Here is a 27,272-nt window from a genome sequence, read left to right on the forward strand (position 1 = left end):
GTTCCGGTGAAGTTGGGGTGGAGGAGCCATGTAGCGCGTTACAGGAACAGATGCAATGGTTGGGTATCGTGGGAGTTGGGCTGCAAACTCGGCTCTTGCTACTATCGATGCTATAATATCAGAATATTCAAGTTGAGAGAAAATCAATGTTACAATATCAGAAAATTCAAGTCGACAGAAAATGGAGCGGAAAGTTCCACACTGGTTAGCTGCCATGACAGACTGTTTTGCCCATGGATTGAATGCTCGACATGGCACAGGTGGTTTGACGTTGGCTTCATGCGTACTTTTCTGCTTAATAGGGCACCCGAATTCGAGAACAATACCGAATTAGAGAGTGATACCGACTTAGAGAGCAAAGGCAAACACCCTCGATGTGGCACGGGTGATCAACTCTGCAATGTGTGTTCAGGGTAAGTTTGTCTGCAGTTTTTTTTTGAATTTGCTTAGTTTATGTTTCTAAGTGAGCTTAATTTAAGTTTATGGTTTTTTTCCAATGTATAATGTTTTTAATTTTAAATTAATAATGTAAGTTTATGTGATTGGTGTTCATATGCATGCTCATTTTCACTGATCACTTTCTATTTTTGAATTTATTGCATTTTGGCTTCGTTATCTTTTTCCTCTCTATAAGTCGGTTAGTGAAAGGTCCAGAAAATCTATCCAGGGTTTTGATATATTTAGATTTCTTGCTTTGCCACTCCATTTTTAGAGTTATTTTCTTTATTTAGACGATAACATAGTGTTTTGAAAGCATTATAATTGCACAATATTGACTAGCATTTGCACCAGATGATGCAAAGGAAACGCCGTAAGGCATAAATTGAGGAACAATCACGACATAGAAAGAAGCAAATCTAAATAAGATGCACAGATGTAGCAGAAATGAAATTCTAAAGCTGTGTAAACCAAAATTGATTTAGGGTATCTAAGACACTATTTTTTATTAATTATTGAATTAATATTGCATATAAATCTCATAAAATTCTCTGTTATTATAACTTGTAGCATTGTTCAAACCAACAAAACCATCTTCACATTTTTGGAATATCAATATGAAATTCTAAAGCTATATAAACCAAAATTGATTTAGGGTGTCTAAGGCTATATTTTTTTATTAATTATTGAATTAATATTGCATATAAATCTCATAAAATTCTCTGTTATTATAACTTGTAGCATTGTTCCAACCAACAAAACCATCTTCACATTTTGGAATATCAATTGTCATATATATTATGTATATTACGGTAATCCTCACTAACTCTCAACCATATCAAGGATAAATATTAATTCACCTTAATTCCCCAACAACATTAAATCTTTGACGGTAATCCACCTTTAACACTAATGTGGATATATGTCATTTTGGCTCAACATGTATGTAACTCTCAACCATATCAAGGATAAATATTAATTCACCTTAATGCCCCCAACAACATTAAATCTTTGATGGTAATCCACCTTTAACACTAATGTGAATATATGTCATTTTGGCTCGACATGTATCTTATGCCTACGACTTGTGATGTCATATTGTTCTATCATACTTCGAAAGATGAATACGATGAATCTTAATGTAAAAACCATATATTGTTTACAGAATCTCTGAACACTACAAACTGGCCAACTTAGAAACAGGTTTGCTGGAAGGCCAATAAAAGCAACAGATGGGACTCCCAATATTATATTTTTCAGACAACGACTTTAGTTTCAAAATTTCACATTGTAATGTCAAATAAGTTTCCAAACTCAGTACTTAATTTATCCACCAGTGGACCTCAGAGAAAAAATTGTTATTATCTCAGTATGGTATGTAAAGTATAGATTTCCTGATTTACTTTGAAAAAATAAAAATATCTGGAAAACTCAGAAAACCCCACACAAATGTTAATAACATCTTTTCTATGGCTGCACAGCTCTTGATAGTGATGATGACTGCTGTAAAATTCTGCAGTGCAGAATCATGCCTTTGTTTTCAACATATAAACCGTACTACTAAGATGTAAGCACCAACACTTTTAACTCACATAATACCAAGACCTTATCTGAGGTTAGGTAAGGCTTTTTCTTTGTAAAGAAAGGAAATACCTTAAGCCCTTGACTAAAAGGTTGGCCCTGAGGTCTGATCAGATAAGGTGCTGGTCCTAAAGTCTCATATATCAAAAAGGGAAAAAAAAATAGTTAAGAATAGTAAGCTGACTACATATTGCCATTTCTACTGCTCTCCACCCCAATTTTCACAGATCTGTTTGGTTTGATCCTCCTGAAATACCAAATTATAACACTTGCAGAAATCAATCCACCAACAGCAACCCTGACCACGGTCCCTGCCATCCAAGAAGCCAACGTTAACTTTAAAGCTTGAGATGCATGAATAGAAGCATATCAAATGAAACCACTGGAATTGTTCATGTAATCCATAATTGAGTCCTATGTTTTACCTGCAATCACCCGGCCAATCTTGTGGTGAAGATGGCCATGATCTGTAAACAAGCAAGCATATATCAATAGCTAAAATTCGTTGTACTCCTCTGGAAGATATATTTTGTCATCAGTGGAAAGTTTTGGTATTAGAAATAACCATAAGTCTCAAACTTTTCATATGTGGATATGGATCTTTAGAGGAGGACTTTTACTTTTTAATGACTAAAGGAATGGGCAACTAGGAACAGAGTTGATTTTGACCAATCTATAGGTGCCTATATTTGTCTTTTCTTTAGATATGGGTAAATCAGAGGATTTGAACATCATATTTCTTGGCAATGGTACATAACACTTCATTATCATGGTAATCACCATTTAAGCTGGCTGCCCCGAAGATTTAAAATTTGAAGAAAGACATTGTTTCCAAAATCTTATCTGAATCATAAATATTTAAATTCCATTACATAGATATATGTTGAATTTAGTATAAAGAAACAAAAATAAGGTGTTGCAGGGAGTTCTCCCAGATATAACCTTATTTCTTATAATATTGGGTGTTGTTTCTTACAGATTACATGGCTTGTAATTGATTTGTGCAGATCACTCTGCTTGTGGCTGAGATGAATGTCATAGACGAAGAGAATAGGAAACTCAAGTCTATGTTGAAGCGCATGAGTATTAAATATAATGACTTGCAGAAGCATCTCATGTCTCTGGTTGAACAGCTGAAGGGGAAGGACGTTGATGGAAGCCAAGTATGTTATACTGTTTTTCATTTGGTTTTGATGATAGGTAGAGTGTTCATTTAAAAAGTTGCATAGAAAATTAGGCTGATAAAAGATATTGATGGAAGCCAGATATATTATACTGTTTTTCATTTGATCTGATAAGTAAAGTGTTCACCCAAAACACAACACTACAATCTACATGCTCTTAACTAATTGGTTTCACACCATTAGGTTTTTTTTTCTAATCAATCCAGATCATCGAGGCAATGATGTATCATATGCAAGGTACTCCAGTGGTGCAGTTGCCCCTCAATATCATCAGTTTTTTGAGTGCCATGAACAAGGATGGGAAACAGAGAAGAAGATTGCCAAATTTGTGGACTATCAGCCACGGTCTTCAAAGAAGAGGACAGTTAATTACTTGGAGTCGGCACAGATTGAGAATCGTCTCAATTCGCCCCTGAATCATAGCCCCGACAGTCATAAGAAGTTTCCGAATAAGAAGCATCACGCGCTGAGCAGAGGATCAGCGGCCGCGCCCAGAAGAACTGTGTCCATGCCGACAACATCCGAAGCATCCGTGGTAATAATCGATTTCTGTTATGTAGAATATATGTGAACAATCCCAGACCATCTATTCACATTGAGATTTTTAGTTAAATTAAAACGTGTAGTAGTAAATTTACAAACTCTTATTATCATTATAAGTGGTGGGTATACTAATCCATTTGAACCCCATAACTTTAAAGCAACGAGAAGTTAAAAAGTTTTATTTTAATCTCTGAACCCTGGAGCTTTTAAACAACAAGTATACAACTGTTTCTAAAATTTAGATTTTTTTTTGTTTCTTTTCTACCGTCCAAATATTTTTGCTTCTCACACTCCCTCAAGGAGATAGTAGGCAGACAGAAACTCCCCTCTTTTGCATTTGACACTCCCTGAAAAGGATGTTAGGCAAAGATAAATTTGCCAACTTGATCACAAAAATGTACTCAAAAACCCCAGCTGCAAAAAGCCATTCACTGTTTCAAAGGTACTAAACCTAGAATGCTCAATTCTAGGCAACAAGCCACTTCCCATCAGGAAGATGGCAAAGAAATTTCATGAAAATTAAATTGGCGTTTTGCTCCATTTAATTTGAAGAAGCAGAAGCAGAAAATTTGCTCTAGGCTTTTAAAATTTTTGTGTAGAAACAGGCCCAAACAAGTGTCTCAAAGTGGTTGTTCGAAGCTTTGTTTCGCCTTTGTGTGGCAGTGTCATTCCATTAATACGAGATATTCAAACATGAAAAAGTGTTACTTCGAAAGAGATTGGTGGGATTCAGCTGCTTTATTGATCGAAAAATGGCACGGTGATTTGTTAATAACTGGTTGACCAGCACCAAAATGGTTCAATTTAGTTGGATAAATAGTTGGATGTTGGCTGGCTGGAAAGGAGAAATAAACGTATTGGTCCATTTGAATCTGGAGATTGAAGTTTCACCAGCTCAAACTAATTTTTTTTTTTTTTAATTTGTTAAAGTCGTTTTTCACTTGCAAGGGCTCACTACAAACATCCAAGCCTTTTTAAGTGCCACTCCAAACCTCCTGCAAGCCTACTGTGAGCCCCCCGTGTCACAGTAACTAGCTAAAATCAAAGTCAAAGCATATCAAAATCAATCTCTCTGTTTATTGTGTGTACAGAAGGGACTAAACCTAGAATGCTCAATTATAGGCAACAAGCCACTTCCCATCAGGAAGATGGCAAAGAAAGTTCATGCAAATTAAATTTGCTTTTTGCTCCCTTTAATTTGAAGAAGCAGAAACAAAAAATTTGCTCTAGGCTTTCAAAAATTTTGTGTAGAAACAGGCCCAAACAACTATCTCAAAGTGGTTGTTCGAAGCTTGGTTTCGCCTTTGTGCGGCAGTATCATTCCATTAATACGAGATATTCGAACATGAAAAAGTGTTACTTCGAAAGAGATTGGTGGGATTCAGCTGCTTTATTAATAGAAAAATGGCATGGTGATTTATTAATAACTAGTTGACCAACACCAAAATGGTTGGACTCAGCCGGAAAAATAGTTGGATGTTGGTTGGCTGGAAAGGAGAAATAAACGTATTGGTCCATTGGAATCTGGAGATTGAAGTTTCACCAGCTCAGAATAATTTTTTTTAATTTGTTAAATTCGTTTTTGACTTGCAAGGGCTCACTACAGACATCCAAGCCTTTTTAAGTCCCACTCCAAACCTCCTCCAAGCCCCCTGTGTCACAGTAACTAGCTAAAATCAAAGTCAAAGCATATCAAAATCAATCTCTCTGTTTATTGTCTGTACAGTGGAAAGACAAAATCGTCTCAAAATCCAAATTTCCACAGCTTTGTCTAGAAAGTCAAAAATCATCTGGAAGTCAAATTCTCTATTTTTGTCAAGAGAGACTTTGTACAGAACACGCTGAAATTGTTTGAATTGTATAGCTTCTCTAATGTGATCAACGGTAATAATCAAAATCAAAATTCTCCATCTTTTGCCTGAAGTGATGCTCGAACATCAGACACCGAATTTTCTTAAATGTACTCAGAAACCCCATCTGCAAAAATCCATTCACTTTTTCAAAGGGACTAAACCTAGAATGCTCACTTCTAGGCAACAAGCCACTTCCGATAAAAGGAAGGCAAAGAAAGTTCATGCAAATTAAATTTGCTTTTTCTCCATTTAATTTGAAAAAACAGAACCAGAAAATTTGCTCTATGCTTTTAAAATTTTTGTGAGGAAACAGGCCCAAACAAGTGTCTCAAAGTGGTTATTCGAAGCTTTGTTTCACCTTTGTGTGGCAATATCATGCATTAATACGAGATATTCGAACATGAAAAAGTGTTACTTCGAAAGAGATTGGTGGGATTCAGCTGCTTTATTGATAGAAAAATGGCATGGTGATTTATTAACAACTGGTTTGAAAGTCGTTGAGAATGGACGATAGCAAGCAAATGTGCGGCCATTAAATAGATTTTTTTATATTACATTATGTACAATATCTATACAACATCATCCGTACCATCCGTACAATTCGTTGCTTCACACTTGACAGCAACCCGGCTTGAGACGAACATATGCAATAGTGCTCCGGGTGGGGAATGACATATGCAATAGTGCTCCGGGTGGGGAATGACAGCAACCCAGGCATGAGACAAACATATGCAATAGTGCTCCGGGTGCGGAGGGCCATTAAATAGATTTCATCTCGGTGAAGTCTTGTTCATCGGATTAAATCTTGTTAAGAAAAATTCCAAAAAATTCTACAAAACTTGCAAACTAGTTAATGTTCTTTACGTCTGACATTTGCGGGCTCATCAGAGGTAAGTGCATGAGTGCATGGCTCAGCGGATGGGCCAGTCGGCTAACTCGCACCACGCCTGCGTTCGAACCTCCTTCGTGTTGCTGCATATGCTGTTCCATGGCGATTATTCCGACTGATGTGATGACGAATATTCCGGTTGATATGATGGTTTCGGATGTGACAGTTATCAGCTTGTCTGATATATATATATATATAATGTAATAAAAAAAAGCCCTATAATGCTTCTGCTCGAGAACTAGCTCCCCCTTTTTTTCACTTAAAAGTCTAAAAACTGATCTCTTTACCATAATTTATTAAGAAATTTTGTCTAAAAACTGATCCCTTTACCATAATTTATTAAGAAATGTTGGATGCGTAGCCTCACAGTACCACTTCTTCTTCTGACATTTGCCAGCCTCAACTAAATTGCATCTCATCTCGTTGAAGTCTTGTTCATCGGATTAAGCCTTGTTCAACGGGTCAGAGGTAATTCTAAAACTGATCTATTTTCCTGTCTTTCTCTGATTTAATCTGCAGCCTGTGTCATTGTAAGCTTCTGCACCCTGTCACAATTGGGCCTTAAATGCTTGAAAATGCAAGCTATTTTATGGAAAATTCAATTTTTATTTTCCTGGGCCTGAAATGCCTGGAAATTCGAATAGCATAACATTTATGTTGTCCTAAGCCTAAAATGCTTCAAAATTCATTTTGTTTGAACTATGATTATGATAGTCTACGACAATAAGCGTCTAAACAGAGGCTTGGATATTGTTAAATGATCACAAACCCAAACATATACTATGTAGAATTTGGTTTTAGTTGTATACAACTTTCTAATGAAGCGTCAAGTAGTTAATTCCGTCTGTGACGCCTGTTCAAGTCTGGTTCATCGCATTACAGAAATGTTCTACAAAACTTGCAATCTCGTTAAGGCTTCAACCTTTACCATAATTTATTAAGAAATGTTGGATGCGTAGCCTCACAGTACCACTTCTTCTTCTGACATTTGCCAGCCTCAACTAAATTGCATCTCATCTCGTTGAAGTCTTGTTCATCGGATTAAGCCTTGTTCAACGGGTCAGAGGTAATTCTAAAACTGATCTATTTTCCTGTCTTTCTCTGATTTAATCTGTAGCCCGTGTCATTGTAAGCTTCTGCACCCTGTCGCAATTGGGCCTTAAATGCTTGAAAATGCAAGCTATTTTATGGAAAATTCAATTTTTATTTTTATTTTCCTGTGCCTGAAATGCCTGGAAATTCGAATAGCATAACATTTCTATTGTCCTAAGCCTAAAATGCTTCAAAATTCATTTTGTTTGAACTATGATTATGATAGTCTACGACAATAAGCGTCTGAACAGAGGCTTGGATATTGGTAAATGATCACAAACCCAAACATATACTATGTAGAATTTGGTTCCGGTGAAGTTGGGGTGGAGGAACCGTGTAGCGCGTTACAGGAATAGATGCAATGGTTGGGTATCGTGGGAGTTGGGCTGCAAACTCGGCTCCTGCTACTATCGATGCTATAATATCAGAATATTCAAGTTGAGAGAAAATCGATGTTACAATATCAGAAAATTCAAGTCGACAGAAAATGGAGCGGAAAGTTCCACACTGGTTAGCTGCCATGACAAACTGTTTTGCCCATGGATTGAATGCTCGACATGGCACAGGTGGTTTGACGTTGGCTTCGTGCGTACTTTTCTGCTTAATAGGGCACCCGAATTCGAGAACAATACCGAATTAGAGAGCGATACCGACTTAGAGAGCAAAGGCAAACGCCCTCGATGTGGCACGGGTGATCAACTCTGCAACGTGTGTTCAGGATAAGTTTGTCTGCAGTTTTTTTATGAATTTGCTTAGGTTATGTTTCTAAGTGAGCTTAATTTAAGTTTATGGTTTTTTTCCAATGTATAATGTTTTTAATTTTAAATTAATAATGTAAGTTTATGTGATTGGTGTTCATATGCATGCTCATTTTCACTGATCACTTGCTATTTTTGAATTTATTGCATTTTGGCTTCATTATCTTTTTCCTCTCTATAAGTCGGTCAGTGAAAGGCCTAGGGTTTTGATGTATTTAGATTTTCTGCTTTGCCACTCCATTTTTAGAGGTATTTTCTTTATTTAGACGATAGCAGAGTGTTTTGAAAGCATTATAATTGCATAATATTGAAGATACCAGCAATTGGATCATGTAAGGTTGCATGCAAAATTTGTCAAGGTAATCATTTTATTTAAAATTTTGATTAGGATTGTATTCTCCGAGGTTCAAGTGTTGAATATCTTCGGTAATGATGAGTTATTTGGTTTCTTGCAGGTTTGAATAGTTTTTGCTTAGGTTGAAACCTGTCGTCTAGAGGTTTTATTTTTACTGGATCGATGGGACGTCAAAGAAGAAACCAGAGGACGGACGGTGACTGAGGTTTGTCATCGTGGGCAAGAAACGGTAGTTCCGATCACCGATTTCGCCCCACGAATTCCGCTACTAGTATGTATTCTTTCTTAATGATCTTTTTGTCATATTTTTTGTATCTGGGTTCATTATCAGATGACCTAAAATGTCTTTCAGCGTTGTGGTTTCCTGGATGATTGTTTAATTTAGGTTTTTTGATGGATTAGAAATGCGGAATTGCTTTTCCTGTTGGTTCAATTCATTATGTCTTCATGTTTGCTTAATGGGGACTGAATTGCATTTTACAAGCTTTGTTGGTGCTTTTTGTTTTTCCGCTGGGCCAAAAAAAAATATATTGACAGGAGATTAAATTATAGAAAGTAGCGGTTTGACTTAACCCATTAGCAGCGAAACAGGGGCCAGAAGTATACAAATTTCAAAATTTTTAACAGAATTGGCAAACCCCTTTACAGCAAAATAGGGACTAGAAGTATAAAAAATATTAACGAAATTGGCAAATAGTTCAAGCAGAGCGAAACCTTGTGACTACTAGTAAACAGAAGGGAAATTTATTGCTCTTTGGAGGAGTGCCTTTGTTCTGGTTGCCAGAGTTTGTCATTGTTGTCCGAACTAAGGGAAGTGCAGAACACCCAGGTATGGGTTTTGCTTGTAGAAGTGTTCCCACCTAGTCAATTATCCTCTTCTGGCTGGAAATATCCAACATCTTTCCAATACCTATCTCTGTCACAGCCTGGTCTCAGGTTGAACGCATGAAGTGGTTCCAACTCTCATCAGTGTTTCATTGCATTAAGAATCCTATAACGGGTGTTTACAAAATGCTTCGTTTCATGGATGGAAAATGGACATCCAAACTAAAATTCATTTTAAGGTTTTGGTTGCCATGCTGGATGATACTAACAGGCACTGTGATCTTGAGAACGGCATGTGAAAACAATGATATATGGTTCTGTAACCAATTCATGGATAGAGTTCATATCTCAGCATCACCTTCAAAATATGAGAGTAGTTGATACTCATGGAGTCTACTGTAGACCATCAGAGCGTAATAGTTTTTTCGCTAAACAATGAGAGTTGGGCTATCCTGAAAGTTACAAAACCACAGTGTGATCATCCACTAGGATTGGTGGTCTGCAAGGACCAAGTGTTAATGGCAGGAACAAAAGACAAAGTGATTGTCATTTGGAAGCTAATCAGGCAAATCAGGAAAAGGGAATGGCAACTAATTTCTAGATCGACTGAAGAAATATTTGATGAACTTCAACGAGCTGAAATGGCAATACACAGTGCACACAGTCCCAATGGTGATGATGTTGTTTGTTTTGAAAACTTGCTTAATCGGACATCTGTGGTATTTAATGTGAACACCAGGTCATGGGGTAGGTCCAATGACATTCATGGCATTTAGCCACATTAGTTTACAAGCCCAGATTCAATTTGAAATGCAGTTCAAGCATACTGAAGAACACATTGTACAACTGGTTTAATCTGATTTTTAGTACTTGAATCTCGTTTCATGTTGATAATATTAGAAAATTTCATGTTGATAATATTAGAAAACATGTTAAACTTTGTTTTCCAAATTTTGTAATCGCAATATACAATTATGTTTTTCAATGGAGTATATATATATATATATATATATATATATATATTATTCTTTTAAAATATAATAATAATATCTTGGTTTCTAATGGAATTAACTTTTTAATAGCAATATATCAACATGTTTTCTAATATTATGTTTTGACTTTCTAAATGCAATATACAATTATGGTTTTCAACGAAATATATTGGCAGAGGATAGTCATGGTGGTTATTGCCTTGGTCACTAGCAAACTTAGTATATGCTTGGCCATCTCACTATAAACTCTTCCAAAATTTTCAAGAATTTATAATACTTCATTAGCTGATCTGAATAATGTCCAATGTGTTGTTCCTCCTTTCAAGCGTGCCTGTTCATGTGTGTTCATGTTTAGATGGTCGTCTTCAGGCTGCTTGAGATCACAATCAGGGAGGCATCCGTGGGGAAGAAGTGCTTCTTTTATTCTTGCTACATGTAATGTTAGCAACGATTTGGTATTTTCTTATTTTTGTTTTTGGCTTCCGGCCTCTTAATTTGGCATTGACCATGGTTTTTTAACGTCTCTATAGATATGGTCTTCGGAATGGCTGTGGTCATTTAATTTCCAACTTCTAAGTTCTCCCTTTGACATTTAAGGTTTGTAATGTCATATTTAGCATGGTTTCAAATATTATATTTTGACTTTTTAATCGCAATATACAATTATGGTTTTCAATGTAGTATCATTCTATATATGTATATTATTCTTTATAAAATATAATAATAATATCATGGTTTCTAATGGAATTAACTTTTTAATAGCAATGTATCAACATGTTTTCTAATATTATGTTTTGACTTTCTAAATGCAATATACAATTATGGTTTTCAATGAAATATATTGGTAGAGGATAGTCATGGTGGTTATTACCTTGGTCACTAGCAAGCGTCGTATATGCTTGGCCATCTATATAGGTTTCTTGATTTTAGGTAATTAACTTAACCTCTTGATTTTGGGTAATTAACTTACTCTAAAATGAAATAAGACATTCAATGTGTTCCCTGTAATATAAATATAAACAAAACATCTAAAGAAAAGTAATTGCACAATGATCTAGTCCAAGAAAACAAGGGTTTTCACAAACCAATTAACTCTTCTATTGGTAGAGGATAGTCATGGTGGTTATTGCCTTGGTCACTAGCAAGCGTCGTATATGCTTGGCCATCTATATAGGTTTCTTGATTTTAGGTAATTAACTTAACCTCTTGATTTTGGGTAATTAACTTACTCTAAAATGAAATAAGACATTCAATGTGTTCCTTGTAATATAAATATAAACAAAACATCTAAAGAAAAGTAATTGCACAATGATCCAGTCCAAGAAAACAAGGGTTTCCACAAACCAATTAACTCTTCTACAAAAATTCAACAATTCCAATTTAATAATCCTATCGGCCTATCGTTGTACCTTTTGAAACAATTGCTAATATTTAGGCCAATAGGCATTGGCCTTCTTTTGAATCAATATATCGTCTAACACTTCTCATATTTTTTAACATTTCTCATATTTTTTTTGACATTTCTCATATTTTTTTGACATCTGCACACAGATTTCTCTTTCTGACATCTGTACACAGAGCACGCCGGACTTCCAGTTTGAATTCTTTTTAAGAGTTTATGGTTTGATAATGCGCTGTGCTCCCACGGTGACGCAAAACGTTTCAAATCCGAGAACCGCTGAACTGAACCACGAGAAGTATCCTCCTCTTTAACAATATCCCCTACATTCTGCAGATTATTATCCGAGGCGGCGACTCTAGAATCCGGAAAATCCACTATATATTCAACTTTTAGCTTGCAGAGTTTCTTGAACCACCGGAGTTTTCCGTCCCCTTGGGGTTTACTAGGCTGTCGATCTTCACGGCGGGCTCTGGTTAGGGTTTTGAGTTTCTTGGTTTCTTTCGACTTGAGCTTTATCCGGCCAGCACAAGAGACGTCTGGGTCTTGAAACTATTGATGTCGCCACCCTTACTACCAGAAATACGACTATCCCCTAAAGCTTCCTTGTGAATGAAGGAAAATGAGTGTTTCTTGCAGCTTACCAGAAATACGACTACCCCTAAGCTTCTTTGGGAATGAAGGAAAATGAGGGTTTCTTGCAGCCTGCATCGAATTCTGGCAGCAAAATCTTGACTCCTGCACACACAAATGGTATTAGATTCACTCTATGCCGCTGCCGCTGGTTAAACATAGGATTGTAGTGATTTTGTTAGGCATTTTTATGGTTCTGATCATGGATGCCTTTGACTTAAAATTGTATTGGATAATTAGAAAAATGCCTTGTTCTAAGCGAAACCATGATTAATTGTGGTTATGTGCAGAACTCTTGTATTTCTTCATACATCGGCTCTTAAATAGTTGCTAGTAAGTATTTAACTGCCGCAAATTTCAACTGATGCATTGCTCATCTTGTTGTAATTGCAGCATAAATTATAAATTATAATGTTACTTTGTTGGTTTATTGTGCATAGTGATAAGATGTGATGCTTGTGATTCTGGTGCCTCAGTGATAAGATGTGAGTGGTGTATTTTTCTTCGTTAATTTTTTTTACTGATTTTTGGTGAACTGCTTTATTTTTTTTAATGCTTCTCAATAGAATTCAAATTTAAATTTAAATCAGACAATAATGTCAATGGTAACTAAACACAATAATCTCAATGGTAACTAGTTTTGTATTCGCTGGCAATCAACCATGCGAGATGCGAATCTATTATATTTGTTGGCATTCTAACATGACAAATGGAAATCTATTATATGTGCTGGCAATCTAACTATGACAGATGGAATTTACTATATTTGCTAGCGAACCAGTAATGACAGCTGGGAATCTATTATATTTGGTAGCAAACAGCAATGACAGCTTTGAATCTCTTTGAATTGGTATTTGAGCTTTCTTTTCATTGTTGCGGCCGATCCCTAAAAGCAAGGATGATCTTCTTTTTCCTCTCTGTTGTGATATTTTGTTTATTTATTAGCTGTAAGTTATGGAAATTTTGGTCTTATTTAAAGAAAATCTGGTAAGGATTTTTGTAAATCTAGTGAAACTTCAAATTTTTAGGTGTCCTAGATGTTTTTGATGGTGTTGAATCTATTTCCATCATCAAAAACTCGATTCAAACACTGTATTTGCAAAAAAATTTAATTTTTTTTTACCCAAAATCCCCCCACTTTTAACAATTACTCCACCTCGTTAGAGTACTCCTATTTATTTAACTGGTCTTGTTATCTGAATCACGGGTCGTTCTAGATTTTACTTAATTTTACCGTAAAAATCAGCTATATTCATTTGGGGTCGTTTTGCCAATTGGCTTTTTAGAAAATACTTAAGATGGAAATCTTTTGTTACCTTATAATATTATTCCATTTAGTAACGGTTAACCTAAATGCAATTTATGCTATTTAAAAAAATATGACGGTAAATATGGGTTGACTTTAACTTAAAGAATGTTAATGAATAGATCCAGCTTGATCTAGCTATATCAGGATAACAAGCAGCCAGCTTGATCTAGCTATATCAGGATATGATTTTACTGATGTTACAGTTTCATTATTTTTAAAACATATGCTATTTCCTGGCTAAATGTACATTTTAGACTTTTTATATTTCTCATATAAATAATATTATGCTTTTTCTACCCGGGAAAAAAAATAAGTTATATTAAATTGATGTTACAATACAATAAAATTTTAATATGCAATGATTATATTTTATATTTTTTTTATATTAATATGATTTAGGTTGATATAACTACTTATTTTTATATAAGGAATGAATATATAATTAATATTATTTTAAAAACTCTCACGATTACACAATCCACTATCTCTTTATCTATGATTTGTTTATAAAATATATACATAATCCTTGAAACGACAAACCATTTATATTTTATTATAAGAATCGTCTTGATAACAAAGAATTTTTAATTTTTTTTCCATGAAATAAAATATTTTACCTTCCGGTTCTGAGATAAGTGTAAGATATTTTCCATATATAAAATTTAAAAATATTTTAATAATATATTCCATATAAATTCATTATATTATTTATAAAAATCAAATCTAAATAAAAAAAATAAAAATTTAATATAAAAAATAAATATTAAAATAAATATTTTTAAAATAAATAAACTTGTATTAATATAACATAAATACATACAAATAATTTTTGAGGAAAAGAATCTTGCGACGTTAAACATTGTGGATACTAATTATTCCGGATTAAAGTTGAGACCATAGCGATGTGAAAAGTCAAAGTGAAAGCGTTGATTAAACTACTTCCTAGTGACGTTACTGAATTTGGTGGGATACTTAAGTTGTGAAAGTTACCACTTTTGGCGTTAATTTTCTTGCACCCATTCTGGTCACTTGAATGCCATGTTTTAATTAATTTATTTATGTTCCTGCATCATAATGACGTTTATTTTCATATTTAATGAAATTGGGTGGATGAAAGCGTTAATTTTCTTGCACCCATTCTGGTCACTTGAATGCCATGTTTTAATTAATTTATTTATGTTCCTGCATCATAATGACGTTTATTTTCATATTTAATGAAATTGGGTGGATGAAGAAACCTGTAGGCTTTCGTCCCATTAATCTCGCTCATACTAACACAGTTTTACTATTCTTTATTTTGTCAGAGTTTTAACTTTTTGCGTTGGAAAATATAATTCAATATCTTACAAAAGTTCCGCTTAAATTTTAAATTCAAATGCCTAATTTTTCATATTTTAATTTTGAAATCTTCATGCGTTTATCTCACCTCCTCCCGCTTTACATGTTCGTTGACTTGCTCATTTGTAAAGGAACTGTGCAAACCTCAAACTTTAATAGTTATAATATGTTCCGGCCACGTGTACCTTCCTCGATGACTATAATTCAAATCTGTAGAGATGAATAAATTGAATGCAAAATGACGTAGGAGCATCTAGGTGCGTATGAATAAATTGAATGCAAAATGACGTAGGAGCATCTAGGTCACGCACCGTGACCGCGTGTCGGTTTCTACCAAGTTGAAAAGTTGAGTTAACACTTTGTTTGTTTTTTATGTTAGAGGTAGGATTTTTGTTTTTTTAACTTAATCTTTGAATTAGTCAAAGGTAGTTTGATCTGTTAGGATTACTTACTTGTCTGTCTTTAATAAACCATGGATTAATAATTGTCCTGTTATTCTAAAATTAAAAAAAAAAAAAACACAAATGTGTCCAAAAGGAAAATCTTGTCATAAAGATAGAACTGAATGCTTAATAGCTATGTAACTGTAAAGTCTACAACTGAAAAGTAATTGTACAGTTTCATTAACTGTGAACAAGAAACATATAAATGTAACAGTGAAAGTCATGTACAAGATTCAACACTCCTTGTTACACTAAAAAATGTCACCATGGCTATTTACAGTCGGTACGGCTCTATCAACAGTCATACTACCCTCTTGAGCAAGTCTTATGCCTCTGCTATTCATGTCAAACTCCAAGAAAGAGAGAAAGTCCTTATAAAAGTGTTTATCTCTGGGTACGCAGGTTCTCTCAAGCCTTGCCTGCGGGTACGCACCTATTGTTCATAAGGTCTGCGTCCAAGGACGCTCTGTATCTAAAGGGGCAGGTGCGTCCCTCTGAAAAGGTTAAAATGCGCAAGTTTTATCTTCAAAAACTTACTTGTGGTCATTTCTAGAGCATTCTAGAAGGTTGTTTGATGTGTATTGAGCGCCTCCAGATGGTTCATGCACTCCTACCAAAGAGGAACTTATCCCATCAATAAGGGAGTGATCCCATCCAAAGAGGGGACTATCCCATTGATGATGGACCTGATTAACTTCCTCTTGAGCACTATAAAAAGAGGCATTGGGCCAGAAGGAGGGAGGTTGAAAGCTATAGATTTCTAAGGGTAAATGCTGCAGGAATTAGGACTCCCATTTAGAAGCTTGTGAGGAGAGATTGTCATCTTTACTTGTTCTATTTGGAAGTGGGTGAACTTTGTCAAAGTAGAGGAAGACTCTTGTGGACCCTGGAAGGAGCTTTCACAACACCAAGGCTCAGGTTGTAATGGTTCCTTTTGATTACCTTTAATGCAAATTGGTCCATTCTTCTCAATAACTTGTTGTTTACGGGTTATTTCATGTACTCCTTGGTCTATATGTTGAATATGCTTTGTTTTATGTTATAATCAGGTGCTATTTAATTGTTTGACTGTTGGTGATTACAGGTTTTGGAGAAAAGGAGGAGCTCATCCAGATCAACAAAGCTTGGACTTCTACAACAGCGTTTGGACAAAGGTAAGAACGAAACACTTGATTTCTCATATCATAATGTATGTTTAGAGAAGGATAGCTCCAGTTTGTTTTGTTTGTCATTAGAATGTCTTAGACTTCTAGGAAGGTCAGTTGTGTCCGCACCCTTGACTGATTCCGTGTGACAAATTGGCGACTCCACTGGGGATCGAACCCAGAATCTCTGGTTTCGCAGACCAGGAGGCTATAATATCCCAAATGCGACTCCTGTTCCTAGTTATCCTGGATATCCTCCTCCTGGGGCCGGTATTGTGACCCAGAGTTTTAGAGATCCTAACCGGCAGTTACCGTTTATCGCAACTTTGGATTTACCAGACTTGACGCGCCTAACGAACGATCCAATTCAATATCTTCCGTTCTGGCCGCCAATGCCAAATAAGTTGCCCAGCGATATACCCAAGTTCGAAGGTAAGTCTGGAGAGGATCCGTCCAATCACGTGATGACTTACCACCTCTGGTGTGCTTCAAATTCCATCTCGGATGATTCGATCCGCTTACGTCTTTTCCAACGTACACTCATTGGTCTCGCGGCCAAGTGGTACATTGAGTTACCACGGGCCTCTTTTTACAATTTTAGCCAGTTAGCTACCTCGTTCTTAACTCACTTTCAGTTACCGGTCAGATACGATAACGGTAAGGAGTTATTAACTTCACTAAAACAATCAACCTCCACGTATATTTCAGATCACATTCATGAGTGGAGACGTCGAAGAAGGCTAGTGAAAGTTTTTATCCCGGACCAAATCTTAGCTGAATGGTTTGTTAAATCATTATTACCAAGGATTACTGAAGATGTAGCTAAGGCCGGAGTAGTTACTGAGGAGCAAGTCATTGCTCAGGCACAATACCTTGACTTAGTTTACACGCAGTTGGGTACATTACACGAGAAGATTCCGGATCTTCCAAAGTCGAACCAAATCGCTGCTGCTCCTTCGGGATCTCATGCCGCTGATGGTATGATTGGTATCGTGAATACAAAGAGCAAGAAGAAGTCTTCCAAGGCTTCAACTACTCCTATTATCACTTTGCCCGATTCCCCGACAGGAGAGTCTTCTCCTGAACTTACCGCCGATATTCACGCTGTAGAGTCATCCACGGCCAAATCAAAAAACGGTGGAAAGAAGAAAGGAAAGAAGAAGGCTAAAGCAGACAAGGCTCCGAAGGAGAAAACTGAAAAGTCGGAAACCAATGACGAAAAGCGCAAACCTCGATATCCTTATCTTATTTGTGAAGATGATCATTTTACGAGAGATTGCCCTCATCGGGCTGAGGTAGTGAAAATAGTCAAAGGTTCTCCCACTCCTGCTGTGTTAAAAAATCCATTTCCGGAGCAGGAGAATAAGATGATAGGTTCTTCCTCGAATGCCAGTGAAGAACCCATTTTGATGATGTCTCATGTGAGGATTGCGACTCGATCGCAAGATTATGGTAGTAAGAATCCTGTTGATGGTAAAGAAGCAGAATCTTCTCACTCTAACCCATCAACCTCAGCTCCTGGTTCCGATCCACTACAGATCGAGAAACCTAACCCAGACTTAGTAATTAAACCGCCCGCCAAGGGTGTACTTCGAAGGTCTGCTTTCAATCCACATGCGAGGGCGGCCCAGAATTACAACATTGTTGAGGACTTAGCTGTTTCATCCTCAGCAATGTCGGCGTTAGAAGTGCTGCAATCATGTCCAGCACAACGAAAATTGCTTTTGTCGGCTATAGGAGCTGTTGATGTTCAGGATCCGAATCTAATGATCTTCGATCTAGAAAATAGTACACCACGACTCCCCCATCAAATGGCTTTCCAAATTCCAGTGATAGTCAAAAACAGGCCTATTCATCGAACTGTGATTGATGAGGGAGCTTCTACGTGTATTATGTCAATTCAATGTTGGAGATCCCTTGGTTCTCCTTCGTTGAACCAATCCCCCACCATCCTTAAGGCCTTTGATGGCCGTGGGTTCCGTCCGTTTGGTATTCTACAGGAATTGCCTATAGGAGTAGAAGGTAAAACCGTTAGTCTGGATGTGGAAGTGGTTGATGCCCCTCTAGACTACAACCTTCTTTTGGGTCGAAGTTGGTCATATGCTATGACAGCGGTCGTTTCATCGGTCTTCAGAGTAATTAAGTTTCCACATAATGGTAAGATCGTGACTATTGATCAGCTAACATACTTTTCATCCGACCCAGCCTCTTCAGAGAGTATCCAGCATGTCGGTAAGACGACAATCCCTTATAGGAACGTTGGTGTAGGTTTAGTTAAGGATTCCGGTTTACTGGGAACTTTTCCTCTCCCTCCACTCAGCGTAGAACCTTCGTTTGCAACAATTCATATGATTACGTCAGAAAATATTGTTTATGATGATCCTTGGTATGTTCCATCTGACTCTGAGATAGACTCATTCGGTAATGCTATGCCTTTGAGTCCATATGAAATTGTTTATGAAGCTCTCATGTCTTTTACCGACTTTCATTCAACCGACGTCGACCAAATGAATGTGGTCAGTGAAGAATCACTTTTCACCTCAACCTTAGAACAGATAGCATTTCCCGAAGTCGTGTCATCTGACGAACAACTTCGCGAAATCCTAAGTGTAGACGATCTACCATGGGAAGATCTCCATCATAGATCTTCGTTTTTACCTAAGGATGATGCATTTGAAAATGATTTTTCATCTATCTTTACCGCTGAATATGTCAAAGACGCTCAGGATCCAACGAAACATTCTGATTCAGAGTTGAATTTAGGGAATATTTCTCGTACTATTCCCATTGATATTTCAGTGAAACCCGGAATTGAGGAGAACATTCATATAGGTGCCGCATGTACAGAAGAAGAAATCCAAACTTACAAGGCCCTATTCCAAGAATCCCGCGATGTGTTTGCATGGTCTTACGAGGAAATGCCGGGAATCGATCCTGCCATTGTTGTCCATGAAATCAAAACCTACCCGGATGCTAAACCCATCCGGCAACGGTTGCGTCAGATTCACCCTCGAAAAGCGGCTGCGATTAAAGCAGAAGTCGAAAAGCTGTTGAAAGCAGGTTTCATTTATCCGATCCCGTTAACGGATTGGGTATCGAATATTGTTCCGGTCAATAAGAAACAAGGAACAATAAGAATCTGTATCGACTATAGGGATATCAATCGAGCTTGTCCAAAAGACAACTATCCTACGCCTTATATCGATCAAATTATTGATGATTGTGCCGGAAGTGAAATGTTTTCCTTCATGGATGGTTTTTCGGGCTATAATCAAATCAATATTCTACCTGCCGACCAACCAAAAACAGCATTCATTTGTCCATGGGGGACATTTGCTTATTGCAAATTACCTTTTGGGCTTAAGAATGCCGGGGCCACTTTTCAACGGGCGATGTCTTATGCATTTCACGACATCAAGCACATTGTGCAACCGTATCTCGATGATTTGCCTGCTCATTCTTTACGTCGAGCTGATCACCTTGACCATCTACGAGCAATCTTTATGAGGTGTAGGCATTATCGAATTCGGTTGAATCCCCACAAGTGTGTTTTCTGTATAGAAACAGGTCGATTGCTGGGATTTGTTGTTTCAAAAGCCGGCATTCGCGTCGATCCCTCGAAAGTCGAGGCGATCATCAAATTGCCTCCTCCTTCGAGTTTGCGCCAACTCCAAAGTTTGCAAGGGAAAGCGAACTTTTTACGTCGATTCATCCCAAACTACGCCGAGGTCACTAAAGGTTTTACACGGTCGTTGAAACAGAACGTTCAATTCTTTTGGGACGAGATTGCCCAACAATCTTTTGATGCACTTAAACACGCGTTGACCCATGCACCGTTGTTGCATCCTCCCAACTACAACCAGGACTACTTCTTATACCTCGCAGCTTCACATTCCACCATTGGAATGGTGTTAGTTCAAGAAGATGAATTCGGAGCGGAACATGTGATATATTATCTCAGTCAGACCTTAAATCCCACTGAGCTAAAATATTCGCATGTGGAGAAATTGGCCCTGGCAGCCGTTCAAGCTGTCCAGCGTTTTCGTCACTACATTCTTCTCCGTAAAACTACAGTTATTTCGGATTGCAACCCTATGATTTACATTTTGACAAAACAATTGCTAGGGGGCAAGTACTCTAAATGGATCGTTATCCTGCAAGAGTTCGACTTGGAGTTCGAGAAGTCCAAGTCTAAGAAATCCTTAGTTTTTGCGGAATTGATGTGTGATTTCCCGCGTACTGACACAGAGACTGTGGCAGAAGAGTCCATTGCGGACGAATCTTTGTTTCTCATCAGTACTTTAGATCCGTGGTTCGGGGATATAATCATTTATCTCCAAACCCAAACCTTTCGGCCTGAAGCTTCAAAAGCGGAACGTCGAAAAATTAGGTTTCAATCCCAGCAATACAAAATTATTGGAGATACACTTTATCGCCGGGGGGCAGACTTAGTTTTTCGACGTTGTCTAACTCACGAAGAGGCTGAGAGAGTTTTGAATGATTGTCACTCTGGAGCATGTGGCGGTCATATGTCTGGGTATGCCATAGCTCAGAAGGTGTTGCGCGCTGGTTACTTCTGGCCATCTATGTTTAAAGATTGTATCATTGCAGTCCGGAAGTGCCACAACTGCCAAATGTTTGATCGAAAGATGCGCGCACCACCAGCTCCTCTCCACCCTATAATTGCCGTTGGTCCATTCGCCAAATGGGGTATCGACTTTATTACTTGTAACCCTCACTCGGCCGGGGGGCATGCGTATATCATCCTCGCGGTTGATTATTTCACTAAATGGGCCGAGGCGATGCCTACATTCGACGCAAGCGGCAAAACAGCTGCAGTTTTCATATTCAATCATATAATAACTAGGTTTGGTGTCCCACAAGCAATTATTACTGACCATGGGAGCCATTTTCGAAACACCATGATGACTGAACTTACAAGCCAGCTTGGTTTGCGCCATGACAACTCTACTCCTTATTATCCGCAAGCCAACGGTTTGGTTGAGTCTATCAACAAAGTTCTGGTTATCATGATCCGACGAACCATTGGTATTCATCGGTCGAATTGGCACAACATGTTATTTTCGGCGCTATGGGCATACCGAACCTCAGTGAAAACCTCAACAGGGTTCACTCCTTTCCAGCTAGTTTATGGCTTAGAAGCAGTGTTACCCATTGAATGTGAAATCCCATCACTTCAAATGGCTGTCGAATTACTTCCAGCTACTTCCGAAGAGGAGAAACGTTTATTGTACTTAGCTAAATTAGATGAGACTCGACGTGACGCTGCATTGGCAATCGAGACTCACGCGAAGCGAATGAAAGCTCAGTATGATAGAAATGTGACCCCTCGAAGTTTTTCGGAGGGAGACCTAGTGCTTTTATATGATCAAGCCAACGATAAGCTAGGTGCTGGAAAATTCGTTCCTATGTGGCATGGACCCTATATTGTAAAGCGAAAGCTAGCAAAAGGGGCTTATGAGCTGGTAGATTTTGATGGGGACTCTTTCGATAAACCCAGAAATGGACTTTACCTAAAGAGGTATTATGCTTAAATGGTGGGTATGGAGAATTTTTAGTTAGGTTAGGTTTTCTTTCTAGCTAGTATGATTGTTAGTTAGTCAGTGTGCTTAGCTTAGTGAGTGTGTTTTTCGTCGTTATTCTGGCTTATCTTGGTTTTGCTCTTGATATTGTAGATGTCGACGCCCCTCCAAACATACATTGGATTTGCTGATGGTGCTTGTCGTAGTACACGGAATATCTCTTCCGCAGCTTGGGTTATCTATTCACCCTCTGATGAGTTAGTTTCTATGCATGGGGTAAGCCTCGGTCAAACAACGAATAACATTGCAGAATACAGTGCAGTGGTTGAATTATTATCCGAATCTATTTCATTTGGAATTCGACGTTTGATAGTGAGGTTAGATTCTGAACTTGTTGTATTACAGCTTAATAGAGTTTATGCCATTAGAAATCCTGTGTTATTAAGGTTGTTTTTGAGAGTGCGTCTCTTGGAACGTGAATTTGATTACATTGAATATCAGCATATTCCAAGGTCCTTAAATACATTAGCAGATGCAATTGCTTCTCGAGTGTTGGACAGACATTTACGATAATCATGCAAGTAAATTTAAAAACATTTCATCATACATGTTAAACAAGATAAGCCGGTAATAGTGATATATATAGATAGGAGTGTGTCAAAAAATATACATCGTCTTCGATCATAGGTTGAAAAACACCTTATGATCGGCAAAATGATAAGTACAAAAAGTCAAAAATGTCACATGTATCCACAAAGTGACTAGCCAATCACTGGTGGTGCTCCCTATACGACACCACTGCACGGGCTACCTTGCGCAAAAATCTCCTCAACGGTCCAGGGACCGCGACTACGTAGTGCTGAAGTCTGATAGGAATATCATCCATAGAAGTCTCCGGTATATCCGTCGTCAGACGCTGTAGATCATGCTCCAACTCAGTCAGTACCTCTGCAGCCGCCGCGTCCTGTGGGGCCGGTACCGGTGCAACTGGATGTCTCCTCTCGAAAGGCCGGAGGTTGGCTGGACGCTGTGGACCAACATCTGCATTTTGAAAATTTTACTGTCAGTTTGAGACGATATATATAAAAAACAAAAAAAAATACATAATTTGAAAACTCGTGAAAAATAAAGTACCTCTGTCATCCCATTGTTCTCCCTGTGGAAGAACCATGTCCGGATCACCTCGAAAATCTATTCCGGCATACGGAAAGTCCTGAATCGCGAACACCTGGTCCTCTAACCAGTGAAAATAACTGTCAGTGAACCGAACAACTGCCGCACCCTCGTCCGGATGCCGGGCCATCACCGCAACCCATCGTACCAGCTTTGGCTCCTGAGGACCCGAAATATCAACAGTGAGATGCTGAGGGATCAGCATTGGAATCCTCTCTAGGGCAAAGCTCACGACTATAGGCCCATATCCAAAGGTCTTTAGTCTGCCAGTCTTTGCCTTGGTCAGTTGGGCTTTCAAGTTAGCCAACAACGCATCACACCAGTTGAAAATGGTGCCTTGGAGACAATCAATTACCATCCGAAATTGAGACCCAGTAGCAATATGCAAAGTGGCTGAGCCACAAATCCTGGTCACAGTGAAAGCTAAGACCATGAGTTCACGCTGAGAGACATATTTGATCTCTATGCCTTTCTTATGTTCTCGATTAGGTAGGCACCAATCTGCTCGGAGACTATCGAGGGATTGGCCACCCGGCCTAGTCCCAGCCAGATTGAGTTGCTCACCTCTGTTCGGCAAGCCAGTGAGAAAGTAAATGTCAGCAGGCTCTATCTCGAGTTGTTGCCCGCCGATATAAAAGCATTGCTCTTGAACATTCCATCTCTCAACCAGACACTCCAAGAATCTTACCTGAGCTCTCATGCTGGGTATGGCCCAGTATTTGTATAATCCACATCCTCTTAGGGCATCGAGGGAAGGTTGATGATTGATTGCAGCTTCATCAACCTCCTCATGCTCTCTTTCTCTCCAATCCAGCATGATAAGTGCCCTACACATGAACAAACGAGCATTAAAATAATTTTTGGGAAATTTCAATTGTTAAATTGGGAGTTTGGGGTTTCAAAATCCGCGTTTTGCGGAGGACGCACCCCGCGTTTGGCGCACAGTGCGCCGGGACGCAGGTGGCCTGAAGGTAACCTGCGTCCCCCGACCTTTTCCCTGTGTAGGAAAAAGTCGGGGGACGCAGGCCAGCCTTTAGGAAACCTGCGTCCCCCGCAGGGCGGTTTCCAAAACCCAAAACCCCCCAAAAATCAAAAATGAAACCTAAAACAAAATTCTAAACAGATGAAATTGACAAGGAGGATGTTGTGAAATACCTGGAAGAGACGACGTTCGATTCTAACGGTCGGATTTTCCGCAGCGACCACGGGAAGTTTCTTGTCAAAAGCTCCTTTTTCAACCTCAACAGTCAAACGGTAAAAATGACATGGTAAAAAGTCTTTTTATAGGTTTTTTGGATGAATTTGTTCATTTTTCACCATGGAAAGATGTTTTCGATGAATTTTTGCCTATCTTAAACAGGTATGAGTAATGTGTCGCTTTTGTGCAGGACAAAGGGACTTAGAGGGAAAATTGTCATTTTTCACAAACAAAATATCAGAGTCATCTTTTAAGCCCTTTTCTGACTCCTAAAACATGAAAAGATTGCCGAGCGTTTCTTTTACACTCGTTAAAATGGAATTAAAAGACGGTCCCCTTATAGCTCTTTTCTGACCGTAAAATCAGGAAAAGATTGCCGTGTTTTTGTCGTTTCAAACTCGATACGGAAATAAAACGACGTGTCCTTGATCGCTTTTTACTTTTCAGGTCAGTGACACTAATTATGAAAGTACTCCTTGGTCGCAAGATCAAGCGGTTCCCCCAGGTATTATTTTATACTTTTTCAGGCTTGAGGGACACAAATTTACGAAAAAGTTCAACTTGGAGTTTTCTTAAGTTTTTCAGACTCTCTAAAATTGAAAAACGCCGAGTTTCTCCTATACTGGGCTCGTTAAACATTTCACAGTAAAGGACCTGTTCAATTACAAACAGGAACGAACCACTCCTTCCTAGGGTTCGAATCAAAACTGGGTTGGACTCATCCGAAGGATGAGCTTAGAATCAAGCATATGTTATCCTCCTCAAGCTTGTTAAAAATAAAGAGGTACTTGCCAGAAATGGTGGGGGAAAAGAGAGAAGATTGAGCCTATTTGTTATCTTTTGTCTCAGAAGAAACTTTATTACCACTCTTGGACACGACACTTTTCATTCACCTGGGTTGGGAAATCCTTTACCTCACAATCGATCAAACCACTTTTGAAAGTCTTCAACCGGGTTCTGGGGATTAACTTTGAGTTATTTAGCACCAAACCATCTGTCGTGTCGTTATGTGTCCAAGAGGTCTGCAAATAAAACTTTCATCTGCAAAATACTTGTCATCCATTTGACCATCCCTGAGTCAGTCCTTACAGCAATATTTCTTCAACTTGAACAATGATTTCATGTTGTTGGCTTGCCCGCAACGGGTCACTTTCTATCGACATCAGCACATTATCTAGAAAGATGACTTAGAAATCGTCAGTACCTTGAAGTCTGCAAGCATCAATGGCAGGTTTCTCGCCTTTGACGTCAGTTTACATCATTGACTTTCGATCGAAGGATTCCGTGAAATGTTCGACACCAACTCATTCATTCACATCTCATGGATTGTACTGGGTACTTTGAGAACCATTGACATTACTGGTGGTCTCTCTCACGCTTGTTAACAGTTTACATCATCGACTTGTAATCAAGTGGTTTCTACCATGTTCGACATCGACTCATTTATTCGCATGGCTAGAATCGTACCAATTCGAGAAGTAGGAATGAAGACCCTGGATCAAATCTTTACCATCCAGGCTGCGAGGAGTTTTGTATTCATTATCTAAGTAGACTAATCATAAACAGATGGCTGCGTCCATACTGTATCTACAAAAGTCTATGATTATGATGTACTGCAAAATCATTCCTGTATCAGAGTAGTTAGTCTGTTAGTTAAAGTTTTTATCTGAGTATGGGAATGCCTACCTCAGTGATGATATAATCTTATCCATGTATTTTGTGTTGAAAATTGCAGGTTCCAACCAGGTTCTCCACGAGATAATCCTCGAAATGACAAAGCGCTTCACCCTTCCTAGATAATACAAAACCCTAATCTATTCCAGGCTTCGCACTTTAGGGGGCAATCTGTTACACTAAAAAATGTCGCCATGGCTATTTACAGTCGGTACGGCTCTATCAACAGTCATACTACCCTCTTGAGCAAGTCTTATGCCTCTGCTATTCATGTCAAACTCCAAGAAAGAGAGAAAGTCCTTATAAAAGTGTTTATCTCTGGGTACGCAGGTTCTCTCAAGCCTTGCCTGCGGGTACGCACCTATTGTTCATAAGGTCTGCGTCCAAGGACGCTCTGTATCTAAAGGGGCAGGTGCGTCCCTCTGAAAAGGTTAAAATGCGCAAGTTTTATCTTCAAAAACTTACTTGTGGTCATTTCTAGAGCATTCTAGAAGGTTGTTTGATGTGTATTGAGCGCCTCCAAATGGTTCATGCACTCCTACCAAAGAAGAACTTATCCCATCAATAAGGGAGTGATCCCATCCAAAGAGGGGACTATCCCATTGATGGTGGACCTGATTAACTTCCTCTTGAGCACTATAAAAAGAGGCATTGGGCCAGAAGGAGGGAGGTTGAAAGCTATAGATTTCTAAGGGTAAATGCTGCAGGAATTAGGACTCCCATTTAGAAGCTTGTGAGGAGAGATTGTCATCTTTACTTGTTCTATTTGGAAGTGGGTGAACTTTGTCAAAGTAGAGGAAGACTCTTGTGGACCCTGGAAGGAGCTTTCACAACACCAAGGCTCAGGTTGTAATGGTTCCTTTTGATTACCTTTAATGCAAATTGGTCCATTCTTCTCAATAACTTG

At 38.2% G+C, this 27,272-nt stretch overlaps 1 long non-coding RNA gene across 1 annotated transcript; it reads left to right on the forward strand.

Annotated features, from left to right (window-relative positions):
• The first annotated feature begins 19 nt into the window (after nucleotides 1-19).
• LOC149239450 (uncharacterized) lies at nucleotides 20-8,225 on the forward strand. Its single transcript, XR_016245451.1, has 2 exons — nucleotides 20-413; nucleotides 8,189-8,225. It is a non-coding gene; the product is annotated as an uncharacterized LOC149239450 (long non-coding RNA).
• Nucleotides 8,226-27,272: the final 19,047 nt, after the last annotated feature.

This window comes from Pinus tabuliformis, chromosome 8 (genome assembly GCF_031772625.1).
Source record: "Pinus tabuliformis cultivar Carrire ecotype Pingquan chromosome 8, CPIR1, whole genome shotgun sequence".
Taxonomy (NCBI): domain Eukaryota; kingdom Viridiplantae; phylum Streptophyta; class Pinopsida; order Pinales; family Pinaceae; genus Pinus; species Pinus tabuliformis.